This window comes from Triticum aestivum, chromosome 7B (assembly GCF_018294505.1).
Source record: "Triticum aestivum cultivar Chinese Spring chromosome 7B, IWGSC CS RefSeq v2.1, whole genome shotgun sequence".
Lineage (NCBI taxonomy): Eukaryota > Viridiplantae > Streptophyta > Magnoliopsida > Poales > Poaceae > Triticum > Triticum aestivum.
In genome coordinates, this window is record NC_057813.1 from 743,032,111 (window position 1) to 743,049,533 (window position 17,423).

Consider the following 17,423-nt stretch of genomic DNA (forward strand, 5'->3'; position numbering starts at 1 on the left):
ATTATCGGGGAGGGGGTATATCGACCCCCCCCCCCTCGTGTTGAAGTTATCGGGAGGGGTATATGGACGACGACAGACCCGATAAAACATAAGAAAACAAAGAAGAAATAAAAAGAGGAGAAGAAGAACGGAATAGAGGAGAAGATCGAAGAAAAAAAGAAAAAAAGGAGGAGAAGAAGAAAGGAATAGAGGAGAAGAAGGAAAAATAGAAATTTTTTCTATTTTTTCTTCTTCTCCTCTATTCCTTTTTTCTTCTCCTCTTCCTTTTCTTCTTTTTTCTTCTTCTTATTTATTTCTCCTCTTCTTCCTCTTCATATTTCCTTTTTCCTCTCATTCTTTTTCTTCTTCTTCCTTCTTAAAAATACATGAAGTAGTATTGCTTGTTTTTTTTAAATAATATTCAAATATAAATTTTAGAAGTAAAGGTTTTTCCTAATGTTCAAAAAAGTAAAGGTTTTGCCTAATTCATTGTTCATATGAATATACAAACATTTGCATATTTACAATAATTAATATCACCAAAAAATCTAGGAACAGAAAAAATACTATTTTTCCTAAAATTCTATCTTTTGCATATATACATGAACATATATATACACAGAACATATATACATACATATATACATTTTTATAAAAATGCAAAAAACAAAAATTCTAAAAAAAGAACATATAAACAGAAGGGCAGGGGCAGTGGGGCGGCGCGCGGCGCCAGCGCAGGGCAGGGGCAGCAGCGTGGTGGCTGCGCGGGACAGGGGCGGTGCACGGCGGCCGCGCAGGGCCGGGGTGGCAGCGCGGCGGCCGCGCAGGACAGGGGCGCGGGAGCAGGCTGTGCTCACAGGGGGCGGTGGCGACGGCGAAGGCGAGCAGCTTGACGGCGTCGGTGGCGGCGGCGACGGCGAAGGCGAGTAGCCTGACGGCGTCAGTGGCGGCGGCGACGGCAAGGTGGAGTAGGGGCGTCGGGCGGCGACGGGGACGAGGAGGAGCAGGGGGCGTCGGGGGAGAAGTGGGTGATTTGGTCTAAAACTGCTAAGTGCTGCTTATATGGCAAATCCTTTAGTCCCGGTTGGTGGCACCAACCGGGACTAATGCACCCTCCAACCAGGACTAAAGGGTGGCATTGGTCCCGGTTGGTGCCACGAACCGGGACCAATGCCCCCTTTAGTCCCGGTTGGTGCCACCAACCGGGACCAAAGGCCTTGTACAGCGGGGTGGTGGTGGGAGTTTAGTCCCCCCCTCGCTAGTTGAGAGGGGCGCGAAGTGGTTTATAAGCCCCACTTCCGCACCCCTCTCGAGCTCCTCTCCATTGCAGGTTTATGGGCCTAATTGTGACTGCTATGCCTGATGGGCTTACTGGGCCTCGTACGGGCCTGAATCCTGGCCCATGGTAGGCTTTCTAGTCGTATTCAGGCCGTGGGGGCCCAGTAGGAGGCACTTTTTTGTTTTTTTGTTTTGTTTTCTTCATTATTTATTTTCTTTTGTTTTTTTCTTTATTTTTTAATTCTTTTTGCTTTTAGTTTTAGAAAAATTGTAAACTTTCTGTTAGTGCCATTAGTTTTCAAATTTGAAAACACTTTTTTTTTCTTTCTTGCTTTATTTATTTTATTTTGTTTCTACTTACAACAAAATAGTTATTGTTGCTATTTTTATTTTTTTCCAGTTTTTTTTTTGTTTTCTGCATTATTTATTCTCTTTTGTTTTTTGCTTTATTTTTTAATTCTTTTTTTCTTTTAGTTTTAGAAAAATTATAAACTTTCTGTTAGTGCCATTAGTTTTCAAATTTGAAAACACTTTTTTGTTCTTTTGTTTTCTTTGTTGCTTTATTTATTTTATTTTGTTTCTACTTACAACAAAATACTTATTGTTGCTATTTTTATTTTGTTTCCATTTTTTGTTTTGTTTTTTGCATTATTTATTTTCTTTTGTTTTTTGCTTTATTTTTTAATTCTTTTTGCTTTTAGGTTAGCAAAATTATAAACTTTCTGTTAGTGCCATTAGTTTTAGAAAAATTATAAACTTTCTGCTAGTGCCATTAGTTTTCAAATTTAAATAGTTAAAATTTGAATTCTTTGAAATTTGTGTGAATCACAAGTTTGTGATTAACATTACTAAAAAAATGAACATAGATGCGCCTACAGAGAAAATTCAACCTAAATTCATAATAAATTTCTATGAATTTCAGAGAAATTCACTATGAATTTAGGTCAAATTGCCTGTATTGGGGCATCTATTTTCACTTTTAGAGGAGCTCAACAAGGCAGAGAGGGACGGGCTTATAAACCGGTGTGAGCGCCCTTCGGTTGGCGAGGTGGGACCAAACTCTAAGCGCAACGAGGACCAACCCTTTAGTCCCAGTTTGTGGCACAAACCGGGACTAATGGTCATGAGCCAGGGGCGAGGCGCATTTGTCCCGGTTCGTGCGTGGAACCGGGACCAAAACGTCCAGACGAACCGAGACCAATGGCCCATGTGGCTGCCCTCTTGAGAGTGTTCTTGGTGAGAACATAGTTGACGAGGAGCGAACCAGGATTAATGGTATTACGAGGGCCGAACCATAAGATATAAAAGCATTTCAAATGAACTCTGAAAAAAGTTGAAAGTTGGCATGGTATCATAAATTCACCCACATAGCATGTTCATGTACAAAACGGACAATGGTATCATACTCGTCTGTTACAAAGTTGGCATGGTATCATCATAATAGTTGCGGGAGAAAGTCTTCACTTTTTCTTTGCTTGTGCCTTTTGCTTATTGCGCCGTAACCATGGATAATCTTCATCGTTTATTAGGATGCTGGGGCCAGCCTTGACTTTGAAGGGAGGAATTTCATGAAACTTTTCATAATCTTTAGACATGTCTGTCTTGCCCTCCACTCCCATGATGTCCCTTTTTCCTGAAAGAACTATGTGGCGCTTTGGCTCATCGTATGATGTATTCGCTTCCTTATCTTTTCTTTTTCTCAGTCTGGTAGACATGTCCTTCACATAGATAACCTGTGCCACATCATTGGCTAGGACGAACGGTTTGTCAGTGTGCCCAAGATTTTTCAGATCCACTGTTGTCATTCCGTACTGTGGGTCTACCTGTACCCATCCTCCTGACAGATTGAGCCATTTGCACTTAAACAAAGGGACCTTAAAATCATGTCCGTAGTCAAGTTCCCATATGTCCACTATGTAACCATAATATGTGTCCTTTCCCCTCTCGGTTGTTGCATCAAAGTAGACACCGCTGTTTTGGTTGGTGCTCTTTTGATCTTGGTCAATCGTGTAAAATGTATTTCCATTTATCTCGTATGCTTTCCAAATCGTAACAGTCAAAGATGGTCCCCTGGACAACAAGTACAGCTCATCACAAATAGTCTTGTCACCTCTGAGACGTGTTTCCAACCAACTGCTGAAAGTCCTGATGTGTTCACATGTAATCCAGTCCTCGCACTACTCCGGGTGTTTGGAGCGCAGAGTGTTCTTGTGTTCATCGACATACGGGGTCACCAAGGTAGAGTTATGTAGAACTGTGTAGTGTGCTTGAGACCAAGAATATTCGTCCCTGCAAATTATTGAGTCCCTTCCAAGTGTGGCTTTTCCAGTCAGTCTCCCCTCATACCGCGATTTAGGGAGACCTATCTTCTTAAGGCCAGGAATAAAGTCAACGCAAAACCCGATGGCATCCTCTGTTTGATGGCCCATGGAGATGCTTCCTTCTGGCCTAGCACGGTTACGGACATATTTCTTTAGGATTCCCATGAACCTCTCAAAGGGGTACATATTGTGTAGAAATACGGGGCCCAGAATGACAATCTCGTCAACTAGATGAACTAGGACGTGCGTCATGATATTTAAGAAGGATGGTGGGAACACCAGCTCGAAACTGACAAGACATTGCACCACATCACTCCTTAGCCTTGGTATGATTTCTGGATCGATCACCTTCTGAGAGATTGCATTGAGGAATGCACATAGCTTCACAATGGCTAATCGGACGTTTTCTGGTAGAAGCCCCCTCAATGCAACCGGAAGCAGTTGCGTCATAATCACGTGGCAGTCATGAGACTTTAGGTTCTGAAACTTTTTCTTTGCCATATTTATTATTCCCTTTATATTCGACGAGAAGCCAGTCGGGACGTTCATACTAAGCAGGCATTCAAAGAAGATTTCCTTCTCTTCTTTGGTAAGAGCATAGCTGGCAGGACCTTCATACTGCTTTGGAGGCATGCCGTCTGTTTCGTGCAAATGTTGCAGGTCCTCCCGTGCCTCAGCTGTATCTTTTGTCTTCCCATACACGCCCAAGAAGCCTAGCAGGTTCACGCAAAGGTTCTTCGTCACGTGCATCACGTCGATCGAAGAGCGGACCTCTAGGTATTTCCAGTAGGGTAGGTCCCAAAATATAGATTTCTTCTTCCACATGGGTGTGTGTCCCCCAAGGTCACTCGGAACAGCTAGTCCGTGATGTCTACTACACAACCTTCTTCTTGTAGACGTTGTTGGGCCTGCAAGTGCACAGGTTTGTAGGATAGTAACAAATTTCCCTCAAGTGGATGACCTAAGGTTTATCAAGTGGATGACATAATGAATTCAACAACATAACCAGCACCTAAAGCATTCTTTTCATGATCTACAAGCATAGAAAATTTACTACTCTCCACATAAGCAAAATTCTTCTCATGAACAATAGTGGGAGTATCATAAGAGACTTGAACACTAAAAATTGTTTCCACATTAAAAGAGTAATGTTCAGAAAAAGGGTAATCATAATCATGACAAGATTTGTAAATATAATCATCACTACTTTTTATAGCATAAATTTCATCACAATAATCATCATAAGTAGCAACTTTGTTCTCATCATAATCAATTTAAACCTCTCCCAAGATAGTGGAATCACTAAATAAAGTTGACACTCTTCCAAATCCACTTTCATATTCATCACAATAAGATTCAAGATCCTCCAAAATAGTGTGATCACTACTTCCTAAAGTTGACACTCTTCCAAACCCACTTTCATTAATATAGTCATCATAGGTAGGAGGCATGCTATTATCATAAAAACTTTGCATATCAAAATTTGAGAGGCTAAAAATATCTTCATTATTAAACATAGAATCCCCAAGCTTGGGACAAACATTAATTGCAGCAAATATATTCTCAAATATTTCATCCTCATCAAACATAGCTTCCCCAAGCTTGGGCCTTTTCATATCATAAGTATAATCACTCTCATCATTAATAGTATGGATAGCACCAATAGTATAGCAATTATTATATTCTTCCAAGAAAGTGCCAAAAAGATTTTCAAGATCATAAGAAGTATCATTATATTCCCAATCATAATCAACACAACAAGCAATAGGCATAATGAGATCATCATCAAGTGTATCATCTTCATTTTCATGAGGCACAACAATAATAGGAGAAACTTTATTTGGGAGAGATACCTTTTTACCTCTCTTCCTTTTTCTTTTCTTCTTCTTCACCACATCATGTGTGTGTTCAATCCTATTTTTGGAGCTCCTTATTAATGAGATTGGTTGAATGGAAGGCTCCTCTTCGTTACCTGATTCATCATAAGAAATAATAGGAGGATATTGGGAAGTCTCTTCCCTTTCATTAGTATTCTCTTCATCTTCTATTTGTTTTCTTTTCCTTATGTAATTGACAATATAGGGATTTTCAATGCAATTCTCCGCACAAATACATATAAATTTTCTCTAGATCAAAATCAAGAATTTTATCAAGACTAAATTTTGGAATACCCTCAGTTATACGTTTCATTTCTTCATAACCCAAAAGAAGGCTAAGCTCTTTATGATGCTCAAGGGTAATCAAATTATCACAATATTTGGACACGACTTGATCATGAAACAAATAGCATTGGAGCTTTAAATGACCATGTTCATTGCAAAGTTCACAAGGAGCGCGAAAAATATTGAATCTTTCAGCACATTCATCTAGCTCTTCTTGCAATAATTTGGTTTCTAAGTACTTATGCCTCTTGCAATAAATACCTTCTCTATTTGGTGTGTTCATGCAAACATGCACTCCACAAAAGTTGACATGCTCATAAGAGATATTTTCATCATAACTAGTGCAATCATCATTAGCGTCATGGATATTCAAAGATTTCGTACTAACAACATTGCAATCATGCTCATCATTCAAAGATTTAGTGCCAAACAATTTAATGCATTCTTCTTCTAACACTTTGGCACAATTATCCTTTCCATCATACTCATGAAAGATATTTAAAAGGTGAAGCATATGAGACAAACTTAACTCCATTTTTTTGTACTTTTCTTTTATAAACTAAACTAGTGCCAAAACAAGAAACAAAAAGATTCGATTGCAATATTTAAAGATATACCTTCACTTACCTAGCCTACCCGGCAACGGCACCAGAAAAGAGCTTGATGTCTACTACACAACCTTCTACTTGTAGACGTTGTTGGGCCTGCAAGTGCACAGGTTTGTAGGACAGTAGCAAATTTCCCTCAAGTGGATGACCTAAGGTTTATCAATCCGTAGGAGGCATAGGATGAAAATGGTCTCTCTCAAACAACCCTGCAACCAAATAACAAAGAGTCTCTTGTGTCCCCAACACACCCAATACAATGGTAAATTGTATAGGTGCACTAGTTCGGCGAAGCGATGGTGATACAAGTGCAAAATAGATAGTAGATAAAGGTATTTGTAATCTGAAATTATAAAAACAGCAAGGTAGCAAGTGGTAAAAGTGAGCGTAAACGGTATTGCAATGATAGGAAACAAGGCCTAGGGTTCATACTTTCACTAGTGCAAGTTCTCTCAACAATAATAACATAGATAGATCATATAACAAGCCCTCAACATGCAACAAAGAGTCACTCCGAAGCCACTAATAGCGGAGAACAAACGTAGAGATTATGGTAGGGTACGAAACCACCTCAAAGTTATTCTTTCGGATCAATCTATAAAAGAGTTCGTACTAGAATAACACCTTAAGACACAAATCAACCAAAACCCTAATGTCACCTAGATACTCCATTGTCACCTCAAGTATCCGTGGGCATGATTATACGATATGCATCACACAATCTCAGATTCATCCAACCAACATAAAAGTACTTCAAAGAGTGCCCCGAAGTTTCTACCGGAGAATCAAGAAAACGTGTGCCAACCCCTATGCATTGGTTCATGGGCGAAACCCGCAAGTTGGTCACCAAAACATACATTAAGTGGCACATGATATCCCATTGTCACCACAGATAAACACGGCAAGACATACATCAAGTGTTCTCATAAAAGACTCAATCCAATATGATTACTTCAAAGGGGAAACTCAATTCATCACAAGAGAGTAGAGGGGGAGAAACATAAGATCCAACTATAATAGCAAAGCTCGCGATACATCAAGATCGTGTGAAGTCGAGAACACGAGAGAGAGAGAGAGATCAAACACATAGCTACTGGTACATACCCTCAGCCCCGAGGGCGAACTACTCCCTCCTCGTCATGGATAGCACCGGGATGATGAAGATGGCCACCGGTGACGGTTCCCCCCTCCGGCAGGGTGCCGGAACAGGGTCCCGATTGGTTTTTCGTGGCTCTGGAGGCTTGCGGCGGCGGAACTCCCGATCTATCTTCTGTTCTGGAAGTTTTAGGGTACGTAGGTATATAAGGGTGAAAGGAGAACGTCGGTGGAGCTACGGGGGCCCCACGAGGCAGGGGGGCGCGCCCCCCACCCTCGTGAGCACCTCCCGTATCTTCTGTCGTAGGGTCCAAGTCCATCAGGTGGGTTTCCTTCCAAAAATAACTTCTCCAGTTGATTTCGTTCCGTTTTGACTCCGTCTGATATTCCTTTTCCTCGAAATATTGAAATAGGCATAAAACAGGAAATCTGGGTTGGGCCTCCGGTTAATAGGTTAGTCCCAAAAATAATATAAAAGTGGATAATAAAGCCCATAATCATTCAAAACAGATAATATAATAGCATGAATGCTTCATAAATTATAGATATGTTGGAGACGTATGAGCATCCCCAAGCTTAATTCCTACTCATCCTCGAGTAGGTAAATGATAAAAGAAAGAATTTATGAAGTGTGAATGCTAGAGGTGCACAAGTTTGATCAATGATAATTTCAATCACCTTTTCTAGCATGATAATATGTCATAATAGTAGTTCATCTCATAAAACTTTTCACGAACTAGTAACAAGCAATTCACATGTTTAAAGCATAGACCATAAACTTTCTTGAAAACTAGCAAACTTCATTCTTAGTCATCAAAACAATTGCAATTCATCTTATTTTCAGGAATAGCAAACTCCACATACTCAACTATCATATAGTCTTCTACAATTGCTAACACTCACGCAATACTTGTGGTTATGAAGTTTTAATCAGACACAGAGAAAGATTGGGGCTTGTAATGTTGCCTCCAAACGTATTCACCTTTGGGTGATGTCAACAATAATAGTTCATGCTAACGTATATCCAATTGGCTATATACATCAGGATCACCCCACCACGAAGTGCTTGCCAAAGGATAAAATGAAAAAGGGAAAGGTGAAGATCACCTTGACTCTTGCATAAAGTAAAAGATAGGCCCTTCGCAGAGGGAAGCAGGGATTTGCAGAGGTGCGAGAGCTCGATTTTGAAAAAGAGATAAATATTTTTGACAGGTATGATCTCATTGTCAACATAACAACCAAGAGTTCCCAATATCTTCCATACTACAAACATTATAGGCGTTTCCCATGCAGAATTGTAAAAGTTTATACTCCCCCAACCACGAAAAAGAATCAATCCATGGCTTGCTCGAAACAATGAGTTCCTCCAACTAACAACAATCCTGGGGGAGTTTTGTTTAATTATTTTGATTTGATTTTGATCTTTTTTATCATGGGACTAGGCATCCCGGTTACCGCCACTTTCTCGTGAATGAGGAGCGGAGTCCACTCCTCTTGAAAATAACCCACCTAGCATGGAAGACACTGACAGCCCCTAGTTGCTACATGAGCAATTCGGGCATACAAAACAGATTATAATTTGAAAGTTTAGAGTTTGGCACATGCAAATTTACTTGGAACGGTAGGTAAATACCGCATATAGGTAGGTATGGTGGACACCAATGGCAAATACTGGGTTTAAGGATATTGGATGCACAAGCAGTGTTCCCGCTTAGTACAGGTATTTAGGCTAGCAAGGGGAGAAAGGCAAGCTCAACATGTTTGAATGATCCATGACAATATACTTTAACTGAGATGAGAGAAAACATAACCCATTACGTTGTCTTCCTTGTCCAACATCAACAATTTAGCATGTCATACTTAATGAGTGCTCACAATTATAAAAGATGTCTATGATAATATATTTATATGTGAAATCTCTCTTCCTTCAATATTCTTTCATGAATTGTTCAAATGACTAATACAATGCTTGCTAATTGTCAATAAATTTACAACCTCTACTTCTTAGATGTGAAGTCATTACTCCCCATGGGATAAGCAAATGAAACATATATAATTTCAGATTTGTGACATTCAACTTATTCAACCATTTACTCATAGGATATAAGTGAAGCACACGAGTAAATGAAAAGCTACTCCAAAAAGATATAAGTGAAGATCAATGAGTGGCTAAATAATTATGCAACTATGTGAAGTCTCTCTCTCATTTAAGAATTTCAGATCTTGGTATTGTATTCAACCAGCAAGCAAAACAAAATAAAATTACATTGCAAGGATAGCACAACTCATGTGAAGAAGCAAAAACTTAGGCTCAACCGATACTAACCTATAGTTTGTCGAAGAAGAAAGGTGGGATGCCTACCGGGGCATCCCCAAGCTTAGATGCTTGACACTTCTTGAAATATTATCTTGGGGTGCCTTGGGCATCCCCAAGCTTGAGCTTTTGTGTCTCCTTAATTCCTCTCTTATCATGGTTTCTCTTTTTATCAAAAGCTTCATTCACAACAAACTCATGGAGACGTATCAGTCCGCCGGGACCCTTTCCAAAGATTACGTGTAAATCATTGACCATAGCAAGTACGTGATCACCAGTACGCATGGCGGGCTTCTTCCGATGATCTGCCTCTCCTTTGAAATGCTTGCCTTTCTTTTGACATTGATGGTTGGTCAGAAGAAATTGACGATGGCCCAGGTACACATTCTTCCTGCAGCTTCCCAGGTATATACTATCGGTGTCAAGTAAATAGTGCGTGCATGCGTGGTATCCCTTGTTTGTCTGTCCTGAAAGGTTACTGAGAGCGGGCCAATCGTTGATGGTCACAAACAGCAACGCCTTTAGGTCAAATTCCTCCTGTTTGTGCTCATCCCACGTACGTACACCGTTTCCATTCCACAGCTGTAAAAGTTCTTCAACTAATGGCCTTAGGTACACATCAAGGTCATTGCCGGGTTGCTTAGGGACTTGGATGAGAACTGGCATCATAATGAACTTCCGCTTCATGCACATCCAAGGAGGAAGGTTATACATACATAGAGTCACGGGCCAGGTGCTGTGATTGCTGCTCTGCTCCCCGAAAGGATTAATGCCATCCGCGCTTAAAGCAAACCATACGTTCCTTGGGTCCTTTGCAAACTCATCGCAGTACTTTCTCTCGATTTTTCTCCACTGCGACCCGTCAGCGGGTGCTCTCAACTTCCCGTATTTCTTACGGTCCTCACTGTGCCATCGCATCAACTTGGCATGCTCTCCGTTTCTGAACAGACGTTTCAACTGTGGTATTATAGGAGCATACCACATCACCTTCGCAGGAACCCTCTTCCTGGGAGGCTCGCCGTCAACATCACCAGGGTCATCTCGTCTGATCTTATACCGCAATGCACCGCATACCGGGCATGCGTTCAGATCCTAGTATGCACCGCGGTAGAGGATGCAGTCATTAGGGCATGCATGTATCTTCTGCACCTCCAATCCTAGAGGGCATATGGCCTTCTTTGCTGCATATGTACTGTCGGGCAATTCGTTATCCTTTGGAAGCTTCTTCTTCAATATTTTCAGTAGCTTCTCAAATCCTTTATCAGGCACAGCATTCTCTGCCTTCCACTGCAGCAATTCCAGTACGGTACCGAGCTTTGTGTTGCCATCTTCGCAATTGGGGTACAACCCTTTTTTGTGATCGTCTAACATGAGATCGAACTTCAGCTTCTCGTTTTGACTTTCGCACTGCATCCTTGCATCGACAATGACCCGGTGGAGATCATCATCACCAGACGAACCGGGACCAATGGCCCACGTGGCCCGGCCGGCCCCCTGGGCTCACGAACCGGGTCCAATGCCCCCATCAGTCCCGGTTCTAGACTGAACCGGGACTAATGGGCTGACCCGGCCTGGACCGTTGCCCCCTTTTCTACTAGTGTGCTACTTTGAAGCACAAGTGTGGAAAAATTATAGTAACATTGTCCCTTCTCTCTTTTTCTCTAATTTTTTTATTTTGGTGGCTTCTTGGGCCTTTTTTTATTATTTGGGCTTCTTTGGCCTCTTTTATTTTTCATAAAGTCCGGAGTCTCATCCCGACATATGGGGGAATCAGTCTCTGTCGTGGAATTGTCATGTTAGATGTCCTAACAAAAGGACTTAGTCGTGGAGCCATCGCAGCTAGAAAGCTTAAAGGGGTTAAACGGGACAAAGGACACGTGGTATATACTGGCTCGGCCCCTTGCCGTGAAGGTAAAAGCCTATGATCCAGTTTTGGGTGGTATTGCTTATGTTTGGATTACCTGGGAGCGATTCCGCTTTACCTAGTTCTCAATTTGTGGTTCCTTGCATTGAACCGCCGCCGGGTCGTCCCTTTATATAGGTCAATGCCCAGCGGCTCACGGAGTCCTGGCTGGCTCATAAACAGTGTCCGGCTCGGAGACTATCTATTCTTGCCTTACAATACAAGTTACACATAAATGGAGGTTTATCTCTACGGGCCTTAATTCTCCTTTGGGCCTTGGGCCTTTAACTGAACCGCCATCTTCAAGTATCTTTGTGGGCTTCGTAATAGTGAATGGCCATAGGTATGACCCGGCCCCTCCTGGACGGGTCATGCCTAATTGTTACATCCGCAACATTAGGCCCCTGATTGATTTGAACTGGTTCATGTAGATCTTCAATACTTGGAAAAATCTTCTGCGCGAGAGTGTATAACCCGCCATGACGTCATCTTATGGATCTATGATAACCCTCCATGACGTCATCTTCTATTAATTCGCGCTTTGACCGACATATCTTAACAGGTCCTTATCTTAATATCTGTCCTGAGAATCAAGGCGCCTGAACAGCTGGATAACTATGTTTTCGTCTCCTCGATTTTTGCGCCCACTCATGAGTCCTTCCTTATAAATAGCCATGACCAGTCTTTCTTCATTCTTCCCCTTTCTAGCATCTTCTTCCTCTCGCGACCCCCTGCCGGTTCGAGTTCCGCCGCCACGCAGAGCACTCCGTCATCGTCGCCGTTGGCCACTGCATCACCCTGAATGCACCAGAGAACGACGGCATCCCTCCGCAGTAGATCTGCCTCTGTAAGTACTTGTTTTTCCCGTACCCCATATCCGCATTAGGGTTTCGGAGTTTGCTTGTGTTCTTCATAGTTCATCTGTAATGGTTGTGGTAGTTGTTTTTCCCGTACCGTGAGTCTTTTTCATCTAAAAACGACACAGAACGGATGTGGTAGTTGTTTTTGCCTTTACCTTCAATATCACCACGCCCCCTTTCTTGGAAGAAAAGATCCTTTTAGAACATATGAACCCATCTGTAATGGTTTATAGGTCTTGATTTATTTCCTTTTTCTGAACGTCTGCTGATCCAAAATAATCACTGTAATCTGGGAAATCTGTTTGTGTAGCACTTAGCCAAAGATTTGCACCTTGATAGATCCACCTAGCCTGGCGGTTCAAACCACCGGCTTAAATTGCAATACACAATAGATAACATAAATTCCTCATGGCGGCTTAAATAACCTGACAGCTCACGGCGGTTTAATTAACCTGATGTAATTAGTCATATACCATTTGGCCCCTTTATAAGCCGCTAGTATGAATATGTGTTTGAAATATTCCTTCCTCCGGCTTAAATTTGAACCGGTAATTTTACTCCTTTTTAGGCTTCCTGCTTCTACACAATGCCGCCTAAGACAACCACTTCGTGTAACTGAGTCAAATCCATCATTACCGAGAGCACACTTGATGATTTTGTGATAACCGGCTATCTGCCAAAAAAGGATGTCATGTCATACCGTGCTCCTGATCCAACAGAAGAGAAACCTCAACCCAAGGACGGGGAAGTCATCGTCTTTACCGATCACATGAACCTGGGCTTTTCGCCACCTGGCTCAAAGTTCTTCAGAGATGTTCTGCACTTCTTTGATCTTCATCCTCAAGTCATTGGATGCAATCCCGTGTCTAACATATGCAACTTTCAAGTGTTCTGTGAAGTGTAGCTTGGAGAAGAACCCAACTTGGAACTTTTCAGAGAATTCTTTTATTCGAACCACCAGAATGAATATTCCAACGGACCGAGTTTGGAACTAGGCGGGTCTCAATCCAACGACGGAGAGACGTAATCTTTCCTTATGCACAACCGCCGTGTCACCCCAAAGACTGGAACCAGACTTGGTTGTACTGTCAAGATACTTCCCCGGCTGATGAGAACCCTCTACCCGGTTTCCGCGCCCTGCGCCTTGAGTCCAATCATCCTCTTCCAGCCAAGTTGTCAGCTGCAGAATGCCAGAAGGTCGCCCCTACCCTTGCAAAGATCAAAGCTCTGCTGGGGAACGGCTTAAAAGGCATAGATTTGGTCCGGTGCTGGGTCGCATGGCGGGTCATCCCGCTGAGTTGCCGTCCTGGCTTGATGTGTACTTATACATGAGACAAAAAGGATCCTCTGCGCCACAGCCCTGACAATCTACCCGATGATGTTGTTTATGAAACGACAAAGTCACTTTTGAACGAAAGCCTACCCGACTGTGCAAAGTGGGCATGAGCCCTTTCTGCAAGGTTAACCGGCTCCAGCGGTAAGCCGCCAAAACTAATTATTTTACTTTTACCTTGGATGTTTCATCATAATTCAAACCTTCACTAATTTTCATAGGCTGATGATAAATTCTAGAAGAAGAATTATGATCATGAGGCTGCAAAGAGAGCCAGAAAAGCCAAGAAAGCCGCTAGGAAGGCAGCCGTTCAAAAAAGAGGAAAGAAACCCAGTGCTTCCGAATTGCTTCACCTGGATGACTCCTCTGAGTCGGAGGTAACCTTTGACACCCTTGGCTCACTTTTTAACCACCGTATTGACGCTGATTATAATCAGGGTGACACGCGGATGAGTCAGGGAGTGGCTGAAGAGGTAACTATTATTTCCTCCGACTCAGAGCCTTTGCCAAGACAAAAAAATCCACAGAGTAACCCGGAAAGTAAGATTTTCACATCCCTTAGCTTACCAGGATCCTCACTTTATTTTGAAGCAACAGATTTGTGAGAGCCGGAGATAGACCTGGAGAAGTAAAGATGCGGAACTCTCCTCCGGCTTACCAAACACGCCAAGAAAGCGCTGGAATGAGGTTACCTCTGACTTAAATTCCCTTTATCCTTTGGCGGGTCTCACTCGTCAGCCACTAAACTCTTCAGATTCAAATTATCAGGAAACTTCACACTCTTCCGGCGGCTCAATTCAGTCCAACATGCCGGCTTTTAAGACCGCTCCAGGGTAATAATGATTTACTTATCCTGTACTCATTGCAAACCTTTATACCTTTCTTAACCTCTTTGATTTTATGCAGTGGGAAAGCAAAGCCCAGCAAACAGACCAAGAAGAACAAGCCGACCGAAGAGTCGGTCGTCCATGAGCCGGAGCTTCAGCCTGCAGCTCCCAAGGACTCTGTCACTGAGCCGCCACCTGAGCCGACTCATGATATTCCACCAATAACTGCTGATCCACTTGTCGATCAAGCCACCGCCGGCTCAAACCCTGAAGCTTCCAGTCCGACCAAGACAACCAACCAACCTGATGTTGATGTGGAAATTACCCAGACCGGCTTTACCGAGCCAAGAAGACCTACTATGCTGGCCAAGTGTTCTACCAAGGAAGAGCGTAAGGTCAGATTTGACATAGCTAACTACTCTCAGTTGTGCCTTGGTGAAGTTTTCTCTGGTTATCTGAGCCAAGTGCACAGCAGTCGTGATCTTGAAGTTGACATGGTGAAACAAATGCACCAGAAATTCGGGATATAATCTCTTCTCTTCATTGAATTATCTTTACTATGCAAACCCCCAAGTCTACTGATTATAATGAATATGCTGTAGACTTAGAACAAATTTATGAGCATTAATAATATCCTTTGGTAAAAACCTTAGAATCCGGCTTAATCTGTAGTCCCCAAGGGCCGGCTTATTCAATACGAATGAGCCGGTCCTTTATATGATTGTGTAGAAAATAGTACTTGTGCAAGTTTGAACAGCAATAAGCATTAGTCCCCAAGTGCCAAGTGCTCTTGCTTGCAAAGTGCTTAGGACTTTAGTCTCATAAGCCGCCACCTAGACGAAATCTTCCGGTAGACATTAGCACCCAAGTGCCAAGTGTTGTTGCTTGCAAAAGGCTTGGGACTTAATATTACATACTAATGTTTATGATTTTGGCCCAGTATCTGTACAGACCACCACTACTCAACTTCAATCAGAGCTGTCTGAACTGAAGAATAGCCTGGAGCTGCAAGAGATGGATACTCAAAGAGAAAACTGCAAATTCGAATTCAGTGTATCCCAACAAGAAAAATTGAGGGCCGAATTTGACATGTATAAAAAGGGATGAGCTGAAGAAAAGATTGCCTTAACCCAACGAGCTGGGAAAGCAGAGGCGGCTCTGGAAGAGGTGACCACTGAATTGTCCGGCTTAAAATGCCGTCTTTCCTAGAAGGTCTCAGCAATCTTTGGTAAGCCGCCCTACAAGTGTCAAATATTGAATCTTTCTGGTGATCATATGAGGTGTTGTTAACTTGTCTATTATTGCTATGCAGGCCCCAGGAGCAGCAACCTCAACCAGGACATGCTGGTGAAGCTAAAGGCGGTTTATACGCTTGTAGAACAACTATACACTAGAGCTCAGCGTGCCTTAGCCACAGTTGCTCTGTCAAATGAAGCCCCCACACTCCTGGGTGATGTGCTGAAGAGTCTCTCTGTCTTGCCCCAGCAGTTCAATGAGTTAAATCGTTCATCTGCAAGAGCTGGAGCCGTTTCTGCTTTAAGCCGGGCCAAAGCATGGCTGCCGGAATTAGACCCGGCCGACATCGCCATTGGATACCCTAGCCTTAAGGAGGATGGTACTCCATCTGAACAGGCGGACTTTGCTGCTTGTGTGAAGGAAATACGCCCTCTGGCTAGCATGATTGCAAATGAAGCAGATCTCACCAAGTATCATCCGGCTTATGACGCAGCAAACCAGAGGCAGCGAACTCCGACGTACAACTTGACATGCCTGATCCCGCCAATCCGTAAGCACACCTTTGCCCCTGAAGTTGACCCAGCCAAGCTAATTGATGATGAAGCTGAATTTGAAGCTTTGAACGGCATTGACTGGTCATCATCAACCTTCTAGGACGCCGTACAGGACAAAGACATGTGGAGGGCTGACCCGGAAGCATCAGGTCAACAAGAGAGTTAATCCGCCAGCTCGGCTTATATGAGCAGCCTTCTGAAAAACAATTGAATCATTTGGACTGAAGGAGTCATGTAATATGGTAGAAATGACTTTGATCTGCTGTGCCATCATGCATGTTTTGGGTGCTTAACACTTTTAAGCCGCCTCCTTTATATTCACCCTTTTTATATTTATCATCTATGTTCCTTGTGCAAAAGAATGTCCCTAAAATATCCTGCACACAAAAATAGATCACAAGATCCCTTGGCGGTTTACCGCAGGGCGGGTCATAAATATCTCACATATGACCACTGATGTTTAACAAGAGTTATAAATAAGCCTGATATGAATCAGAACTGTAATAACAACACCATACCTAAGATGTCGGATTTATACTGCCGGTTTAGATGACCTGCGCAGTAAAGGTGATAACCCAATCTTTAGAAGCCATAACTTCCAACTGTGATGTTTGTCATATGCCTGGGGACTTATCATTCAATGTCAAGCCGGGTTAAATAGAAACCTCATATATATGCATTAAAGATGAACACAAAAAGGTCTCAAGACAAACCCAGAAAATATACTTTAAAAAACTTTAGTCAAATAAAGAGAACAAAGCGAGGCTGCCGGTTCGAATACGACCAGTGAACCGGACCAAAAGGGGTTAAACTATGATTCAAATACGATTAATGAAGTCCCCTAGTGGGTTTGGCATTATGCCGATCAAGAGGTTACCGACAATTATGTTCTCTTTGGTTTGAGTACGACCTATGTTTGAACAGGAAGCCCCCTAATGACCTTGAGAGTTTTTTAA